Genomic DNA, 21,707 nt, shown 5'->3' on the forward strand with positions numbered 1-21,707 from the left:
AGACAGGGCTGCTGGAACAAATCCTACTGTTTCATTTTTCTTCTTCACTTGTCTCAGCGGGAGTAGTTTTACCTCCTATTGACACCCATTGTGCTCTTGGCTGCTCACTATGATGCAGCTGTTTTCTTAATGCCTATCAACCCTCTGCATTTTTATGATGCAAAGGTGATTTGTTAATACAAATGTTGAAACCTTAATAACAATGAATCCCAGTTGTGATCAATGATACTGCACCTTTTGCAGGGAATGTATCAATGCTTATGGATTCATTTAAAAGTCATCTGCACAAGGCTGCTGACCTTTTATTTAAAAAAATCTACACATAAGAAATATACCTGCTCTGTTACACTGACGTTTCTGACTCTACTGGGTGCACTAATATGGCATTGTAGTGCCACTGTTTCCTGTGATACCTGCTTAGTCTCATATCTACCATTTTCTATCTGCTCTGAAGACTACATTTAAACACAAACTCAGTCCTCTAATGAAATCTTCAAATCCCTGTTATGCTCAGCCCTCTTAAAAAGATACTTTGATGTACCTGTTCATCTCCAAAGGTAATTCCAAGGCAGAACAGCCTCCTGATTCTCAATACCCTTTTTGTTTCATTATCAAGACCTCAGCCCAAACCAAATGTTATCACCACCTAAGCACCAGATGAATTGTTCCTGGACTTACTAAGCAGTGTGATGACATAATTTCAGAAAGGACACAATCTACTAAAGTTGCATGTGTGAAAGGCCACACCTCAAAATACCATTGTGTTCAAAAGTAAATACACAATCTTTAAAGATGACAGACTGGTTCTTCTTTCCTTTATGGCACTGGTGCATGGATGTTGGTTTATTCACATCAATAGATGTGTGCTAGTGCAAAGTGATATTAGATTAAAAGCAGGTCAGGAATAATGAAGTTTAATAAAAATACCCATGTATGTAGCTGACATTAGTGTGCATAATTTATAGAGAAGTGCCTTTTTAAAATGCGAAATAAGCCTGAGCAAACTTCATTCCTTAGATATTCTCAGTTCCTGATCAGGGTATTCTAAGTCATTTCCCGCTTAAGCCACTCAACCAGAGACATGATCACTGGACTATGCAGAGATCTGTTTGCCCTAGAGAATAAAAGCTTTTGGTGTTAAAAACATGAAAGCTGAATCATTGAGAAAGTGAGCTACATTGCTATTGTAATTCTAAGTAGAAGAACTATGTAACATAGATGCTTTATGCTTTGAAAACTGTTTCAAGTTTCCAGTGTCATGTATTCCTCCACTCCAGATCATTACACTCTTGCATGAATCTAATCAACATTACAAATTGAAATTAACGTAGCAAACACACTGTTTCTCATTATAAAATTATTAGGTTGCATTACACTGTTTTAAAAATCCACACAGGGATTAGCTGGAATTTTGACAAGTGACAACTGCTAAAGCAGGAAAACCTTCTAATTTAAGATTTAGGTCTTCAGATTTTGTACATCTTTATCGTGAACAATAGAGTCTTTTTTGGACTTTCGGTTTGTGCTAGGACTCACTCTGAGTCACTGAATATTTTATGGTGTTCACTGAAATACAGTATGAGTCATTCATGAGCTTTCAAGTATTTTTGGAATTGTGTTATTTTGCTTAAAATTGCAGAAAAAATCGGCTAGCAGAAGTGATAAAAAATGCAGCATTGTAGATTTAAAAAAATCATGTGATGGAATCAGAGCATATACACATCAGCATAAAAATTAATCTAAGCAAAAATTAGGTCTTCAAAGGAAATGAGGGATTCAACAATGAATTGTTAGAGAGTTATTGTATTCGGAACAGGACCCATTTTACTGGAGCTAGTTATGGTTGCCAAAAAGTTCTTGCCTCAGAAGCTGGCCGTGCTTACAATACTTATTTCCACACCCTGCTGCAGTTTACCGTTTCTACATCACTCTGCAGACATGCAAGATTTTTAGGAGTTCTAACTGATTTTAAGAGCTTGATCATAGGAACATCAGATACCATACAAAGTGCACAATCCAAAGCTAATTTTAGTTGAAGTCAGCAAAGAAAAAAATCCCATTGAGAGAGCCAGTAATACTACAGTCTATGATACAGAGAAGTATTAATACTGCTAAAGAGTGATTATTCCTAAACTTACATAGGGGTTTTGGTTTTTTTCTTCTTCATTTGTTTGGTTTTGTTTTTCTTTTCAATAGTGCCTAAAACCACTATATATAATAAGGAAGGGTTTTAGCACAAGGATATGAATTATCATCACTATAACACAGGGAAAAAACCCGAAGTTTTACACAACGCAGATGAAGAGCAGTGGCAGAGCTCAGAGCTTGCAACCTTGTGTTTATGATGATCATTCAACACTGTTTTTCAAACAGGTTCACATTAAATGATATTTAGTCATGGTTCTCTTGAGCAGAGATCAGTTTTGGCTTTTTAGCCAGGCTGAACTAAAGCCATTTGGACTGGAGAAATATTGGGAAGAATTGTGCCAAAATCTGGAAGTTTTTCCTCTAAGGAGAGCCAAAGTTCTTGTGTCACAAGACTTTGCCTGAAAGAGAAAGTTTTCTTAGATGCATGACTGTGTTGACACTCTTATTCTTGCTTGAGAGTGGCTTTTCACTTTTTTTTTTTGAAACTCCTTACTAAGTGGTATAAACTAAGTCAAATAAGAATAGGCTCTCAGGGCTTCTTTGGGTGGAACTAACAAATTTGCACTTTACTGAATTCTGAACAAGCTCTCTCTGAATACACAAGATCTTAGCCAGTGAGAAGTTCACCATTTCACAAATTAGAGCTTGGTCATTTGGACATCAAATGGATGGATGTCCTATGGGGATGAGAGCAGGAGATAAGAGTCAAGCTGCTTCCAAACATTCTTCACTGTTACTAAGTTTTTGAGTAAGGGAGAAGGGATCTGCATTTTCTAGTGTCATACTATGAAAAAGACAGTAACTTACATCCAGCCTACCCAAATTATTTAATACCTTTCCTACTGCCTGTACCCAAATGTGCTGCTACTCAAGTGTCATGCAAGTGATAGACCTCACTTTCCATGCAGTTAGTACTCTGCTGGATACAGTTCTAATAATAATACAGTATTATTAGAACTGTCAGGGCATCTATTGTAAAATATTTCGTCAGAACACCATGATTTGTCAAAAATGCTTTATACTGAGTGTTTAGAATAGGTCCTCTGTTCAAGTGAAAGGAAGAAAGTTGGGGCCAAGTTCTCAAATGGCAATGCAAGGTGGTCAATGCATTGAACTATTCAAAGTGGAATGTCTCATCACTGTTGGTCTGATAAGGTGGTATATCACACAGTATAAATGAGGTGTATTTGTAAATAAATGGTAAGATGGCAATCATTATACAAACTATTTTTTTAAAAATGAAAAATATTCTAAGAACTCTAATTGTCTTGACACATAAAAATTATCTTTGGGGAAAAAAATTCCCCACACAGTATTAATGCATTTAACTGCTGGAAAAAAAAAAAAAAAAAAAAAGAGAGAAAGGGTTTGTCTGTCACTATAAAATCTGCAAAAGTAAGATCATTGCTTGGACTTCAAACTCCTTCCTGTCATGCATGACTGACAGGTGCCAGTTGCAGTAGTTTTCTATTCTCCTTTCTGGAAAATGTGAATTATGTTTCCCCAAAGGAAGAGTTGGCTGCCCACCCACATTCACCTGCAAAAAGTGGGACTTCTGCAAATTTCCTTAACTTGTATGGAGATAAATTCTCCCATTTCAAGCTTTAGAAAAATGGCTGCTTAAAAACCGAAAGGCCAACAATAAAGGGTGTAGAGGGTACTGTTTCTTTTGCTACCCTGTCAAAGGACAGAATGAGTTAAATACTTTTCATCAAAAGGTTAAAAAAAACGTACTATCACTTAAAGACACAAGATGAATATTTTGTTATTTGGTTAACATTTTGGAAGAAAAGTTGCCTATATTTTTGCTGACGTCTTTTCCCTAAGCAGATCTAACAAACATATTGTAACAGCGTTTGTCTCTTTCAGTCTAGTGCATCATGTAATCATATCGTTCAAGCTTGTTTCAGGTATGGGTTACTTTTCCATTAATTATATTCCAAGCACATGTATACATATCAGTGCTGTTGGGATGTCTATTTCTATTAGTTTAACAAGCCCTGGTATTAATGAGATTGCTCTATAATTGAACCTTTTCATGGGTCCCTTGGTGATGAAATTATGCTAATCTGAATCTGCAACCACAAGGCATCCATCATACTTGATCAAATAGTAAACATCAACAGTGATATGCTAGGAGTGTAAATGTGCCGTTAATTATTACATAAATGAACAAGCCCCATTATTTCATCTCTCTATTTGCACAACTTAATAAAACGGGTGAAGACAGAGTGTACCAGACTTCCACTATGTGGCAGCATGGTCCACTTAACAAGAGCATGAGCGTGTAAATATTGTGGTGCCTTGAGGGCTGATATACTCTGTGTGTATAAGAGAGAAAAGAAGGTGGATATATTTCATCTGCTCTGAGTCACTGTTGTGGGAAACAATGATACTGATCAGTTACATACCTTTAAAAGAGAAAAAGCATGCAATTTCCCAGCTGCTATAATTGTTTGCTTCTAAAGCATGTGTGCGTTGTGGATCACCAAGGGTTTTAAGTGAGGGACATATATCTTAGAATGTCTGCTGTGAGATGATTTACATCAACTAACAAAAAATTTCTCTAAACTTCAGCAGGTAACACCTTACATGCCTACAGTCACAAAAACAGATGGATTTCCAGAATGTCTCTGTTCCTGTAGGCTTCACTCCCCACCTATGGTCACGCCATACTAAAGAAGTAAAAATATCAGGCCACTTTTAATTAGTAATATGAGGATGAACAGAATTGTCTCAGCGAAGACATAAAAATTAAAATGTCTTTGCTCATGTTTTTTATTAGGTGCACTGTGCTGTATAACTATCGGAGCAAGTACTAAATTTCAGTACAAGTTGCTTCAATTTTAACACAGAGGTGAATAGAAAATAAAAGATGAGACTTTTTTGTTCAATAGCATTTTAGTTTGACAAATAACAACCCCAATATTTATCTAGTGATCAGAGTATTCTTTCATAACTGTTCTGCTGAAGGAAAACTCTCTTATCAGAGATCTTATGAATATTGTGAGTAAGATATGTACGTCATTGATGTGAAATACATCAGTGCCAGATCCAGGGACCAATTCTTAAAAAAGAGAGTAATTTTCACTTTTTGAATGTACTTCACTAATTTGTATATAATGGAGTGTGGTGTGGTGGTTATATTAATTCCAGTTTTTAGCACAGTTTGACTCGTGCCTTGCCTCTGTCTTTTTAATATTTAACAGAAATATTTAAACTGTATTTATAGAAAAAAGATATTCTGTAAGCCATCAAGCTACACATTCAATTAATACAAAAACCATAGGGATAAATATTCTGGCTTTTCATTCTCCCTTTCGTAGAAGGAACATTATAATTCAATGAAGAAGTATTCAAAAATTTATTCAATAATTTCCAGACATGGTTCAAAATAAGTTCCTTGGACTGATGCAGCCCTGGGACACTGTAACATATAGGAATATAAGTTGCTCACTTCAAGCTGATTCTACTGCCTCTAAAATCAAGAAGAAAGTCCCTGTGACAAGGCCTGTTTCAGTATTTATGTTACCTCTATAAGCAAGTGAACTACAAAACCTTTATGTTGATTTAACAAAGGAGCACAAAAACAAAAAATAAAAAAAAGAAATTGTTGTTAGGATAGCCTAGTGGATTTCTAAAAACATTCTGATTGTGTTTCTACTTTTAACATACTTATTCAAAAACATTCCCATTTTAAAACTTATGTCTTGACTCTTTTATATAGACAATGACACAAACAAGATGAGAAAGAGCTGCCTCTATGAGCTCCCAGGCTTATCATGTATTTATTCACACCCTGTTAATGACATTTTGCATTCCTGAGATAGTTTGCCCAAACTTTCCCTTATTAAAATAGAATTATTTTGAGCTAGTTATCAGCTGTGGTCAGAGTTCCATAACACAGAAGCAGCATAACAAAAAGTCAAAAATGCTACTTCTCTTTTCAACATTTGAAAGTGGAAGCACAAGGGACTGCTTGTTCAGCACTCTTCTCCAGAAAGTGTCCTATCCAGAAAGCATTCTACTGATGCTTACTTAAGCTAAGCGACACAACGTTTAACAAACACAGCTACCAGAATGTGGCTGAAGGTCAGGAATCAGCACTCTTTCTGTTCACAGCCATGTGTACCACGGATTTACCCAGACATTTTTTCTATTAAGAACTGCAACTGTATTTAGTCACAGAAAACCCACCTTAACTTGCTGGTTGTGACTCTCACAGGTCTCACTGACACCTCCCAAGTCAGATGTTGCACCCGCTTCTGATCCTATTTACACTATCATCACTGTTCATTTCAGCAGCCTGACTTACTCCAGTTTCAACCAAGACTAGAGTCAGGCACTTTATTTTTAAGGCTTTGCTTCCACCCTTCCTTTTTCTTGTTTTTGACAGCATTGCCTAATGCTGTGGTTTCCCTCAGAAGTGTTTTTGTAACTGTCTCCTGCTGAATCAGGAGCCCCTCATACTGACTGTAGCCATGCCAGCTAGACTAGGTTCACTCTGTTCTGTGCAACCACCTGTAAGTCAAACTATACAGAGAAAACGTGTGATTCAAAAAAATAAGAGAGCAAAATGTCAAGGGACTTTGGAAATTTGGGGGAGGTGAAGGAGAATCCACACCTGGAAAAAAAAAACAACAGTAAATAAAAAATTAAACCATCTCAGGTTTATGTCACTGAATGAATTAGACCATACAAAGGCTTTAAATTCCCTTTGTAGGACTGCTGATTGAGGATATTGGCATCTGCACTGGCAGGCACTGCTTCTAGAGACTTCCAGGTGCTCTGTGAGCCTGCAAAGGCTTATGCTGGAATCACTGGGTCTTCACAAAGACTGTTGCTTCCCTCTAGCAAGGTAATGGCACAATTATCCCAGCAAAATGGTACTGAGGCACTTAGAAAATCTGTCCTGCAGGTATGACTCCACAGAACAAGTCTTTGCTTTCAGATAGCTGCTCAACCCTTTGTGAGCATAAATAAATAGTCTAAAACCTGCAGCATTCATGAAACATTTCCATCACCTCCACAACATAGGCCAGATGCTATATAAGAATGCCCTTAGCTTGGGTTAAAAGAGGACATTTTTTAATATTCACATTCTACTCTCCGTGTTTTCAGTGTTATTAGAACCCCTGTAATCAGTGCTCATTGTCTCTCTTTTAGAAACCTGCATTTTGTATCACCTGAGCTTGTCTAACTTCACATTCCAGTTTTAGTTTTAGATTGAAGATTCCTTTAGCAATGAAGATACATAAAATAATCTTCTAGATTTCTGTTAGATAAAATATTACAACCTAAATTTATCATAAGTATTATGTGATAGAAAAGCATAAAGCAGCTTCTCCCAAAGACACGCTTATTGAACATTCATACTTTTATTTATAATTATACCTGAATTTATTATAATCAGATAGCACACTAAAACTGCTCACTGAAGTTCTTTTGATCTTGGTGTTTTAAGAATAAAAACTTCAAACTGTTCTGGAGCTGGAGACCAGTAACGAGTGGTGCCCCTTAGGGATCGGTGTTGGGACCGGTTTTGTTCAGCATCTTTGTCGCTGACATGGACAGTGGGATTGAGTGCGCCCTCAGCAAGTTTGCTGATGACACCAAGCTGTGTGGTCCGGTTGATATGCTGGAGGGAAGGGATGCCATCCAGAGGGACCTTGACATGCTTGTGAGGTGGGCTGATGCCAACCTTATGAAGTTTAACCATGACAAGTGCAAGGTCCTACACCTGGGTGGGAGCAATCCCAGGCACAGCTACAGGCTGGGCAAAGAAGAGATTCAGAGCGGCCCTGCAGAGAAGGACTTGGGGGTGGTGGTTGATGAGAAAATGAACGTGAGCCAGCTTCAGTGTGCGCTCGCAGCCCAGAAAGCCAACCGTATCCTGGGCTGCATCAAAAGGAGCGTGACCAGCAGGTCGATGGAGGTGATCCTGCCCCTCCACTCTGCTCTTGTGAGACCTCACCTGGATTATTGTGTGCAGTTCTGGTGTCCTCAACATAAAAAGGACATGGAACTGCTGGAACAAGTCCAGAGGAGGGCCACGAGGATGATCAGGGGACTGGAGCACCCCCTGTATGAAGGCAGGATGAGAAAGTTGGGGCTGTTCAGCCTGGAGAACGGAAAGCTGCGTGGGGACCTAATAGCAGCCTTCCAGTACCTGAAGGGGGCCTATAGGGGTGCTGGGGAGGGACTCTTCATTAGGGACTGTAGTGACAGGACAAGGGGTAACGGGTTAAAACTTAAACAGGGAAAGTTTAGATTAGATATAAGGAGGAAGTTCTTTCCTGTTAGGGTGGTGAGGCACTGGAATGGGTTGCCAGGGAAGCTGTGAATGCTTCGCTTCTGGCAGTGCGCAAGGCCAGGTTGGACAGAGCCTTGGGTTACATGGTTTAGTGTGAGGTGTCCCTGTCCATGGCAGGGGGGTTAGAACTAGACGATCTTAGGATCCTTCCCAACCCTAACTATTCTGCAGTTCTATGACTCTTACAGTTCCTAGTTTATAAGTCATCAACAGAAATCTATCCTGTCTTCAGTTTTATTTCTATATGCAATGCCTTTGTTTCATATTTCTATATAACTTTTAATAATTAGTTTCACTTTCTCTCCACACAACAGTAACAAACCATATATAAAATCCTATTGTTTTCTTGCCCATTATTTCTTAATATTTAACAAAAATATTTGAGCAATCTCAATCTATTAATGCTTCTATGAAAACCAGAAAACTTTTTACCTAATTTACATTTGTAAATTATGTAAAATGTTTGTTAAATGTTACTTTATTATCAGAATTATTATTATTTACGTATACCATGTAAGTTTCTGATCTATAATTGATTTATTTTGACTACATATTCTAACCAGGGGCTTGATTAGCTGCTTGGTTCTCCTGTTTCTAGAAATCATCTATCATAAAATTTGTCTACAATAACACTGATCCTTTTCTATGAGAGACCATATATTTTCAAGTAGCTAACGACAGTGAAAGAAGTAAACACACTAAAGTAACAGTAGATTGCAATCCTCTTACATTTCATCCATTCAGACTTTCTTAAATAATTTTTTATGTGCTGTTTTAATTTCCTATTCATACAAGTTTTCCACTAGGGCTTAGTAGCAACTTTGATCAAATTTATTATTAGCAAGCAATTACAATTCTTAATGGTTTACTAGAAATTCAGAATTGTTTCTTATCTATATTCAATATTGCATAATAATATACATATACTTAATCAGTTTCCCTTCTGACAAGTATATTCATTTTAATTTTTATTAAGAATGACCGTATAATATAAATATAATGTTCTATGTGTACTTCTATCTTAATAATTTTCCTTGTGTCAAGGATATCCCTCTGTACTTTTAAAATCAATAGTCATGATCCTTTCTTGACTCCTTTCTTTTCCCAAACTAAGCAAACAAACAAGTAATCCCAAAATACAACCACTAAAGGCCAGCACTGAAGTTGAAAGCCAGATAAGGTTAAGTAATTAGCCGAGATTTTTCCAAAAAGTTTTTATCATTCAGAAACTCTGACACTTGATGGCCAAAATTCTACTCTCCGTATTCTGTTTCTAACTAATTTATCTCATGAAACTCGAGATGAATGCCAAAACAATTATATGCAGATGTGAGGCTTTCAGGTCAATTTATAGGAGTTATACTCCACACTAAACAATTAACATTATTTTCTGTACAATCACAGTGTTATTAAGAAGGAAAATCTGGATGTCAGTCAGTCTAAACCTTCACTCAAACACAGACTGCTGTTAGCACTAGAACAGCCATTTCTTTCTGCAGCTGACTCTTGAAAATCTGCACAGATTCCACAACATATCTGAGCAACCTGTTCCAGTTGTGTAGCCATATTTGGAACACCATTGTCCACAATAAAATGATTAAGTATCCCGAATAACATGAAGATCCATAAAGATCAGAAATTTTCAGGTGGTCTTGGAAGACAGATGTCCATCTGATTTAGATATGAAGGGGTAAATCTGATGGTTACAGCTACCACAAGAATTTGGTCCACGCCAGCCTAAAATATTAATTTATCTCAGACTCCATATAATCTTTTCAGGTAAATTCAGATGCTTGTAATTTCTAATTCATCATACAAAATGAAAAAAAGAAAGTATCACTGGTGCTGCAAGAAGAAAGATACCAGCACAAAATATTACACTCCAGAGTAAAGATAAGCTGAGTTTTCAAGAAATTAAAATTCCTTTAGTTAACTATTCCAAGAACTGGCTGGACGGCCGCACACAAAGAGTTATGGTCAATGGCTCGATGTCCAGCTGGAGACCGGTAACGAGTGGTGTCCCTCAGGGATCGGTGTTGGGACCGGTCTTGTTTAATATCTTCATCGCTGACACGGACAGTGGGATTGAGTGTGCCCTCAGCAAGTTTGCCAATGACACCAAGCTGTGTGGTCCGGTTGATATGCTGGAGGGAAGGGATGCCATCCAGAGGGACCTTGACACGCTTGTAAGGTGGGCTGATGCCAACCTTATGAAGTTCAACCAAGGGTCGGAGCAATCCCAGGCACAGCTACAGACTGGGCAAAGAAGAGATTCAGAGCGGCCCTGCAGAGAAGGACTTAGGGGTGCTGGTCGATGAGAAAATGAACATGAGCCGGCTTCAGTGTGCGCTCGCAGCCCAGAAAGCCAACCGTATCCTGGGCTGCATCAAAAGGAGCGTGACCAGCAGGTCGAAGGAGGTGATCCTGCCCCTCCACTCTGCTCTTGTGAGACCTCACCTGAGTATTGTGTGCAGTTCTGGTGTCCTCAACATAAAAAGGACATGGAACTGCTGGAACAAGTCCAGAGGAGGGCCACGAGGATGATCAGGGGACTGGAGCACCTCCCGTATGAAGATAGGTTGAGGAACTTGGGGCTTTTCAGCCTGGAGAAGAGAAGGCTGTGTGGGGACCTAATAGCAGCCTCACAGTATCTAAAGGGGGCCTATAGGGATGCTGGGGAGGGACTCTTCCTCAGGGACTGTAGTGACAGGACAAGGGGTAACGGGTTAAAACTTAAAGAGGGGAAGTTTAGATTGAATATAAGGAGGAAATTCTTTCCTGTTAGGGTGGTGAGGCACTGGAATAGGTTGCCCAGGGAGGCTGTGAGTGCTCCATCCCTGGCAGTGTTCAAGGGCAGGTTGGATGAAGCCTTGGGTGCGATGGTTTAGTGTGAGGTGTCCCTGCCCATGGCAGGGGGGTTGGAACTAGAAGATCTTGAGGTCCTTTCCAACCCTAACTATTCTATGATTCTATGATTCTACTTTTGCACCCTTCCTAATATCTTGTGCCTGTTAATACATGTCACCCATCTTTTTCTGGGTGAATATGTCTCAATCAGTAAAACTGAGACAAATGAAATGCCTGCGGATATACACATGCATTAAATAGGTATGCATGCTCAGAATCACTTAGGGATGAGAGAACTGGCCAACTAGAGTAAAGCACAGAAACAGAAAACTTGCACGAAGAGTTGATGTAATTGTTTCAGTGATATTCCAGGAGTAAAGGAGTAAAGGCTGTAAAATGCTAGCTGAAAACTTTAGAAGGGAGTGTATGCTTAAATTGTAGGTTTAAACTAACAATAGTATGTGTGTCCTTAACATAGTACACTACAGTAAACTGTTCTAACTTGCTAACACACAGAGAAACGAATGTTTGGCTGACGGGGAAGGAACATCATGGGGCTGCTAACAACTAAGGAGACTTTAAATAAGACCAAGGATGCTAGCTTTCAAGATAACAAAGTGGTGCCCATTGTGGAGAGAGACTGGAAGAGAACAGAAGCGAGGACATACCAGCTGCTAAGTCAGCACCAGGACCTTGCGAGCATGCACAGGCACTGAGGTAATTCAGTAAACTCAACACTGCCCACAGACTGATCAACTGCAACCTATTTGGCACATTTCATTGACGGGATAAGGAAGGGTAAGTTGTGACCCCCAGATGAGGGTACTGTAGACATCACAGTGTAAAACTAAGAGAGAGTGAGCTGAAGGGAGCACAGGGGCTTTGTGGAAAGAGGGAAAAATAGCTTTGGAATTGGATATGGCTGTGTGAAACCAGCTTAGTATTTGGGAAATATCAGGTCGCTTTGAAGTGGACTGGAATAAGAAGTGGGGATTTAGGAACTTGAGGAGAGACTGAGGATGCTATGTACCAGCCTCTTGCCCTGGCAGAACACCCTAAACACATTACAGACTGGAAACATCCTCAGGACTGGTATGAATACACCTACCTCCCTTCCCACACTGGACCATATACTTAATGCCGCATTTAGCATAACTTCTACTAAGTGGTACAGTCTGCAGTTTTCAAATACAAGAGCATAGTTTTTACTGCACTACTAACTGATTCCACTTACACTTAGACTACCTGGCAAAAAGTTACCACTGACAAACTTGTCACGGGTGCTTAAATTCGCTTACAGACTTTCGTAAACAACCTGCTGCCTTCTCCAAAACCCAAACTAATTTGCAGGCCATCCTGATCTGTGGAACTCTAACCTGTTAGATGTTCAGAACTTAATCTGTTCTTTATATTATTCCTTAACCATTCCACTCACTTGTTTTGCCTTTCTGGCTGCATATAAGGTTTAAAAACTTTTAGTGAAATCATTTAATGAGACTTCTTATACAGTAATATGTTCCATGGTAATAGGGTGAATAAGGCCAGTGCCAGCCAGATTACATGTTGCGCAGATGGGGTCATGCGTCAGGGAAAATGGTTAATATTGAAAAGGTATCAGCTAATACTTGGCTCTGTCCTTTGAAAAAAATAGGTTTAGTAAATGAATCATCATGTAGTTTTAAGGATTACTTCACTTCCGTACTTTCTTCACTGTGTAAGTTTATGTCTCTACCTTTCATTACTCAAAATATTGCAGACTTTCTTAATTTCACAGAAGGGAGACTATAGCTTCCGATAAAGATCAGATTCAAATCTGCAAAACTCAGGAAGCTTGCAACAGTTAATTTAAGGTTATATCCCACTATTGAGTTACAGAATTATTATGTTCATTAATGCAGCTACGGCTGCAAACCCCCAGTGTGTTTGCCACTGCAATAGTTCTGTGAAAAAGCATTATGCCTTCAAGAGGTCATACAAAACCTCCAAAGTTCAACCGCAACAAGTCTGTTTGTTTTTACAAACCTTTCATTGTTTTATAACTTTTAACGGATAAACCATAGAGATAATACCTTTTCAGGCTAAATGAATTATCTTTGCAGGACAGACTTCATAGCTATACAGTGGATATAGATCATCTGGGAAAGGGGGTGAACTGAAACCTAATTAGATTTCATTTTAAGTCTAGCTGCTGCAATTATGACTTCTGAATAAAAGTGGTTATTTAGCACGGTAGCCTAAGCAATGCACATAATTATTATAATTATTGTGTACCTAATGATATCTAATAGGAGTCAGCATTGTAAATAAATGCTGTAGACTGTTCAGCAGGGTAGCCCGCACTTCACAGAAAACTAAATAACAAAGGTTAATAAATATGTTTGCAGACGATTGTTTTACAGGAACCCTGGGCAGCACTATCTGTTGGAGATTAGCTACATTAGGACTCAACAGACCAGAAAACATCCAGAATAATAGTCTTGGTACTAGCTTATAGATGTAGTGTATTAAAATAGTTGAACTAAATTCCTTCTTTCCCCAGCTCCCAATTCTCCCCAAGTACAAGCTATACTGTTAATTCTTTTCACAAGATCACTTAGTAGAAAAAATGCAACTTCTTTATTTATTGAATGGTTTATATAAAAAATTGTGAGATCAACCAATCAGTTCTTCTGTTCAAAGATCCTACTTAATTCTCAGAATTTTAGAATACACTGTTTGAAGTGTGGATTACAGTAACTGCAGATGCTGCCTAGCCCCTTTTTGCACTGTTATTAGCAGAAGAATTGTATTTATGTAATGAAGACAATGTCCACTGCTGATATAGATGACACATTACAGATTTAAAATTGCATATGTTTGCAAAGTGTTTCAGAGCCTTCAATTTCCAAAGTCTATTGTGTTTTAAATTACCTTCCCACCCAGGCAAACTAGGGAGAGACTAATCAAGCACAATGTCCTCACATACTTCCCACTACGCCTTCCTTAGAGAGGTCAAAGGACACTGTCAAATCACGGATGCAGCTTGCTCTGCCATGGGAAACACTGGTATGATTTACAGTTTATAGCCTCCATCACTAAATGTAACCATTAGTAACAGTATCCCTAGCTACAAAACAATTAAGCATTTTGTTATTTAAGGTTCTCCCATATGACTTTTGAGATAATTTTGGCATTTAAAAACTATTTTGGTAGTGGTCAAGTGGTCAGTTACATTCCAGAAAACAAAAAAAGTACCAGCCTATGGTAAATATTACAGTAATGTATATAAGGCTTGTGCATTGATTTAAGTGTAAATACTTGGTTTTGAATAACACACATAATACAGGCTGTAAATGAAGGGAAAGGATATGTATGTGCCACATGTTAGTAGATGGGTTATTAACTAATCGGTCTCCTAGAATAAAAAGGCACAATCCAGATAGTCACCTAATTGCCTTCTGAATTGGAGGTTTGTAGGTCACCACATAAAAGCTATCCTCAAGAGAACCTTCCATCAGAGATGAGAACTGGCCACTCATCCACTCAGTCGCTCACCCCTGTGTTGAGACTCTTCATGTTAAACTATCATTGTTGTGAGTGAGTACATTGTTACACTTCTCTATCACATACAACAGGCACTGGCATTATCAGGTCACCTGGGGAGGAGAAAATTTATCTGACGTTCTACAAATAACTTCATTTTGTACACCCAAAAGAAAGAGATTTCTAGGACAGCTGAACAGGATAAGAGTAAAAATCACCCCTGTCTATGTATGTGCCCTTTCCTATATTCACTGTTAGTGGAAGGCAGAACAGCTTTTATCCCACTGTATAGATATCATATAGAAACCATAAATGCATAACTAGAAATAGTGCATAACAACATGTGCCCCAGAATATAGTTCTTTAAATATATGAAGCATATACCAACAACACTAAAGAAATATTGCCTTTAACCTTAGTTGGGCTTACTAGAATCTGCTAAAGTTGCAGCTGCCACAGTGAAATTAATCGGTCAGCTGAACATTTTTTTACTATTAAAGATAGTAGCAATGCTTTTGGAACAAAGAGGGCTCATTTCTGGTTCAGCTTTCAATACAGGAATAACATGAAATTATGAAGTTGATTCAGCTCAGAAAAAGCATAATTTTTTAATCACAATATTTTTTAAGCCACAAATGGAATTCATTTTAACAATTCATGAATTAAAGATATGCTTTGAAATTGAGTCCAGCTTCCTAAAAGCATATATATTATATCTACACAGCAAACTTAGGCACTAATGTAAACCAAGTTCTATTTACATTTTGATTGCTACCTCATATCTATCAATTAATGTACTGTACTCATAAAACACAACCTTCAACACCCAGCTGACGTGAAGAACTTCCATATACATTTCAGGCTCAGTCTCTACAGACTACTTTGTTGGCAAAGCTATGTATGAAGTTAAATTCTGTACTTCAGTTTTTATCTATCTAAAATTTATTTAGCTAATATTCTATCAACCAATTTTTCTTCAGTGAATTCCATGCCTTAAAAAATACAGCCTAATAAGAGCATTAAAACAACAAAGAGCAGCCTGTTGCATGCATGCTAACAGAGCTCTAACAAATTGCATTTGAAATCAGAAACCCTATTTTTTTCAGTGAAATGAGTAATAACTTTGATTCAGACAACTAACATTTTCCTCATTTGAAAAAAAGCTCTCCCTAACTTTCCATTTGCTTTAACAGGAGTTTTTGATAGGCAGAGCTGACAAGTTGAGCCTATCTATTAGACATGGGAGGTCATTGGGCTGGAAGAGTCTTTCAGTGAATAATACAGCCTAAAAAAGAGGCCAAACTCCACTTCTTTCTATATATGATTTCAGTAGTATTATGCAGCTTAACAAGGGAAGCTGAACTGGTGTTAATGTGCTTGTTTATATATGACTGACCTGAGAAACAAGCAAAAATATGCCCCAAATGATGGATTTGATTACACAGATAGCAACTGAATATTCAGATGGAAATATAGGATTCAAAGTGTCACTAAAAATTGCAAAGCTCATCCCTGTTTATAAATAAAAAATACACACATAAGCTATGAACAATATGGAACACTCTTCTCTCCCTTTCTCTCTCCCATTTATAATCAGCACTTTCAGCAAACTGGATCCAGTTTATTGAATAAAATGGAAGGAGGGGCGAGGAAGGAGGTGGTTGCCTACACTGAAAGAAACTAGTCAGCATGTCAGAGAACGGCCTTTCAGGATAAGCCACAGCTTGGTGCTTCAACCTTCTTTGAAGCAAGAAAGATTATTTATTTAAACCAGGTTGAGTGTTTGTGTTTTGTTCTGTGTTCAGATCCCTTGATAACCACCATTTGCCTTTCCCCTGAAGCTGGTGCTGTGAATACAAATGGTTTATTAGTCATGGCTACACTGGGCTATTTAAGCAGATCAGAGGCTATGGAGAACAACATCAGCGTGAAGCGAGGAATAGAAACTGTTTTGCTTTGAGAAAGAATGATGCCATAAGGAACTTAGCATGCTAAACCAGGGCTAGGGCATGCATGTAGGCAGTACAGCTGGCGGAGTTAGTAATCACTTGTATGCAAATAAGTTGATGAAAAGCTTTGTGCCATTGCAGTGGGTCAATGCCCAACAGGGTGGATTTCATGGCATTGGCCACTGAGCTCTTGAAAGATCAGATTGTAGTGTCTCAGTTGAAGAGATGTCTTGCAGAGATCTCTTCTAGTTCATTTCAAAATCTGGATCCAGTAGTACCAGTTATACTGGATGAGACTGCAAACCTGTTCCGGTAACTAGAGTTTGTTTGTATTTATTGCACATCCCTCAAGAGCCTCCTCCTCAAGCAGGAAGTCTTGTGCACAGTATTGCGAAGCTGAATTTGGGAGCTTATGTCTCAAAGCTTTCTAAACATTTGACAGGTTTCCGTGTAATTGGCGCATGTATGTAAGTGTTACCCAGGCAAATAAGCCTTCTAACTCAGGTGCCTCAGTTACGCACTGTGTTGCTCAGGGTAAAGATCACCATTTAATTATAACATGCTAAAACTGAAATACTGCCATTATGCTTAGAAAGAGATGCTTCCATGAGAAGGAAGGTTTGTCATTACATGAAGTGTCAAAATTTACAATGTTTAATCTGCCAGAAATCACTTTTCTGCAAATAGACTTCCAAAGTTGACTATAATCTTGTCTTTTTTTCCTCATTCCTTTATTTTCCTGCACTGGGAGGCTTCTACTGAACACAGTTTAAAAAATAAAAATAAAAATTGCAACAAGAACAAATCTGGTACCAAGGAATTACTTGTTTGTCCTTAGCAGCTCAGCAGAAGGATAAGTGGCAATTTAGGCTATATTTATTTTTATAATGATATCTACAGATTATTTTTTTATAAATCCTTTGGTGAACTTTCTCCTTAAAAAAAGGCCTCACAAATTACTTCCTCTAAAGGCCAATCTTGACAGCAGCTGGAAGAGACACAGTTGTTCTTTAAACATTATTGAACTCAGCAATGTTACTTTCTGTCTTTTCAATGCCCAAAACTTAAAAAACTTGCTGATTGATGGAATCTTAAACATATATTTGAGAATAAGGAAAAGGCTGAGGTAGTTAATGCTGCCTTTGCCTCAATCTTTTATAGTTACACCAGCCATCCTCAGAGTACTTAGCTCCCTGAGCTGGATGGCAGAGATGGGGAACTGATTGAAGTCCTCATAATTCAGGAAGAAATGATTAGCTACCTCCTGCTCCACTTAAACACATACAAATCTATGGGGCTGTACGGGTTACGTGCAAGACTGCTGAAAGAGCTGGCAGAGGAAGTTGCTAAGCCACTCTCCACCATCTATCAGCAGTCCTGGTCTAGTGGGCAGATACCAGAGAATTGGAGGTTTGGTCAATGTGTTGCCTCTTTACAAAAAAGGCAGGAAGGACCCCAGAAACTACAGGCCTGCCAGCCTGGCCTCTGTGCTGGGGAAGGCCATGGAACAGATGATCCTGAGTGAGGCCATAAAGCATGTGCAGGAAAATGGGGGGAGGGATCTGGCCCAGTCAGCCCAGGTTCATGAAGGGCAGGTGCTGCTTGGCCAGCCTGATCTCCTTCTACGATAAGGTGACCCATCTGGTTGAAGGGGAAACACTGTGGACATTGTCTATTTGGGCTTAAGTAAAGCATTTGACACTGCCTCCCAGTGTTCTCCTGGAGAAATTGGCTGCTCGTGGCCTGTACAGGTGTATTCTTTGCTGGGTTGGATACTGGCTGGATGACTGAGACCAAAGAGTGCTGCAAATGATGTCACATCTAATTGGTGACCAGCCACTAGTGCTGCCCCTCAGGGCTTGGTGTTAGGGTCAGCATTGTTTAATATCTTCACTGATGATCTGGATGAAGGGATTTAGTGCACCTTCAGTAAATTTGAGGATGAACACCAACTTGACCGGCAGTGTTGATCTGCTGGAGGGTAGGGAGAGGTACCCCTGCAGAGGGACCTGGACAGGTTGGATCACTGAGCTGTGGCCACTGGTATAAGGTTCAACAAGGCTGGGTCCTGCACCTGGGTCACAACCACCCCATGCAATGCTTCAGACTTGGGGAAGAGTGGTTGGAAAGCTGCTTAGCTGAAAAGGACCTGGGGGTGCTGCTTGACAGCTGAACATGAGCCAGCTTGTGCCCAGGCAGCCCAGAAAAACAATGGCATCCTGGCCTCTATCAACAATAGCATTGCCAGCAGGACCAGGGCAGTGATCATCGCCCTGTACTAGACATTGGTGAGGCTGCACTTGAATACTGTGCTCAATTCCGGGCCCGCCACTACAAGAAAGACACCGAGGTGCTGGAGCAGGTCCAGAAAAGGGCAACGAAGCTGGCGAAGGGCCTGGAGGATAAGTCTAATGAGGAATGGCTGAGGGAACTGAAGTTGCTTAGTCTTGGCAGTGCTGGAGTAACAGTTGAACTCAACCATCTTAAATTAACCTAGTTGATTCTATGGTTCTGTATTCAGCTTTTAAGACACAAGTGGGTAATAAAGCCAGATTTGTTCCTAGACTATAGAAGTATCCACATATTGAAATCTTCAGCATGTGTGTATTCACTCTTTTTCTCTTTTTACAGACCCTTGCCATCTCACTAACTCCCTCTGCAATGTTTAGAAGCTTCCTTTACTGTCTCTAAGCCCAGCAAAGATGCTAAAGAGTGTAAGGAAATTTCTCAATCTTTGCATTAATTCCTGGTGAATGCAAAAAAAAAAAAAAAAAAAAAATTAAGAAAAAATATTAAAAACCTGAATACTAATATTGTGATCATTATGAAAGTTATCAGCACTAAGCCCTCAGAATGAGTGGACTAATGTATGTTTAGTTTGTCTCTTCAGAATTTTCTCTAGTCATGAAAACATCGAACATGATATTGGAGTATGTCTCTCAAGTGTCTTCTCTTAACTGTCCGTGGATTGAAACAAGAATTGCTTATTAAATATCCCTCACAAGAAATTATTAAATCAGTTAGGATTTGTGTAGATTATGTATTCAGATAGAATCAGCACATAAATGGATTTTTATAATAAACCTATGTTTAGGGGGATTATTTCAATTTGTTACATAGATATGATCTAAATTTTCAAAAAACAGTAATAATTTCTCCAGAAGACTTTGCTACTACCTATGCTTGTCACTTCACTGTGATTGAGAACAAACTGCTTCTGAAATTTTGTCCAAAAAAAAAAAAAAATCAAGTTTTGTAGTTAATATACATGTTTCATTTTCGTTTTTTTTTTTTAAAGATGCCTTTTTATTTCTGGCATCTGTGATTCAAAATCGTGTAAAGAATGCTCACATGTTGCTTCTCCATTAGCACCAAATTTCTTTACTTTTTGAAACCGTTATCATGCATATATTTGAACAGGTTTTTGATAAGTAGCTTAAGGAAAAGGAAAAACAAAGCACTGTTATTACACAGAATATTTAGAGAAGAAAACCTGTAGTTTCATATGAGGGTCTATTTAAGGACGAGGAAGATGAGTACATTTCATTATACATGAAGACAGATTTTAATCTAGCAGAGCATGAGCACTGGCTAAACAAATGCTTGCCATATGAAAGCATTTACAGTGAATATTAGACAAGCAATTTACATTTTTTATGAACTCAAATCTAAGGCTAATTTGAACATCAGCTGTTAGACTGGTGACTCCAAAAGTCTGTTTTAGGTGTTATGCTGGTTTTGATTGCATTTCCAACACAGTGGAGCTAAAAACCAAACACCTCACATTCTAGTTACGTACTCTTGTCTTATTGCTAAAAATCTGGAGCCTCAGTTCTGATTACTTTCATCATTTGAGGTATTATCTTAAAGATTACTCATTGCATTGTTGCATATAAAAATGTCCTGACAGCAAACTCAACTTGATAAACTGAAATCCAGTTAAGAATTATTGACATCAGAAGATATTTATAATTTTGTATTTGTGTTTTAGTAATTTCCATGTATTATCAGAAGCCTGAGGTGATTATTTTAATTTACCAATGTAACAGAGGCTTCATCTCTTTCTTAGAATCATAGAATCATAGAATAGTTAGGGTTGGAAAGGACCTTAAGATCATCTAGTTCCAACCCCTCTGCAGGGACACCTTACACTAAACCATGTCACCCAAGGCTCTGACCAACCTGGCCTTGAACACCTTCTTCCCTCATGGAACACTATGGCTCATTAAGTACAGTTCTAGTTAACTTTTATACTTACGATAGTTCTTTAATAACTTTGAAAGAATTTAATAGTTTATCCTTTTAACTGCATGGGTGTCATATCCAAACCAGACTGTCTCCCACCTATGTATTTTTCACATTTAGATTTGGCTAAATGGACTAAAAAACTTTTCTTGCATGTAAATTTCAAGTATTTTAGGATTTTATATCCATTTAAACTGGTAAATATGGAGCAACAGGTCCCTTGGGTTTTTGCTGTTTTAGAGGAATGTAGTCACATTTCTTCAGCATCCCATAACTTTGAAATAGAAACACAGCCACTAGTTTTGCTTCTCTGAAGTTATTCTTCAAGATTGGGTAACAATTTCAGAAACGAATCGAGCAAAAATCTGCACACCTCTTTTTTATCTCCACTGTTAATCAGGATGTAGCAGTATGGTTGATGAGGGACTCTTGTGCAAATCTCTCCACTTCTTTTTTTCCCAGCGAATGATCAATCCCACCTGAAAAAAACCCACCTAAAATGTAGATGATTTTTTTTCCTCTCCATTGACTATCAAGTAGAGGGAGAAGAGATGATGAATGTAGACTAGACTCCTCAACTTATTTAAAACTGAAGTTGAGTAGGATGGATTATTTTGTATTTGTGCTTTTAGTAATTTCCATTACACAGTCAAGGAAGCAGAGCAATCCAATGACAGCTATCC

Source organism: Lathamus discolor, chromosome Z (genome assembly GCF_037157495.1).
Source record: "Lathamus discolor isolate bLatDis1 chromosome Z, bLatDis1.hap1, whole genome shotgun sequence".
Classification (NCBI taxonomy): Eukaryota; Metazoa; Chordata; class Aves; order Psittaciformes; family Psittacidae; genus Lathamus; species Lathamus discolor.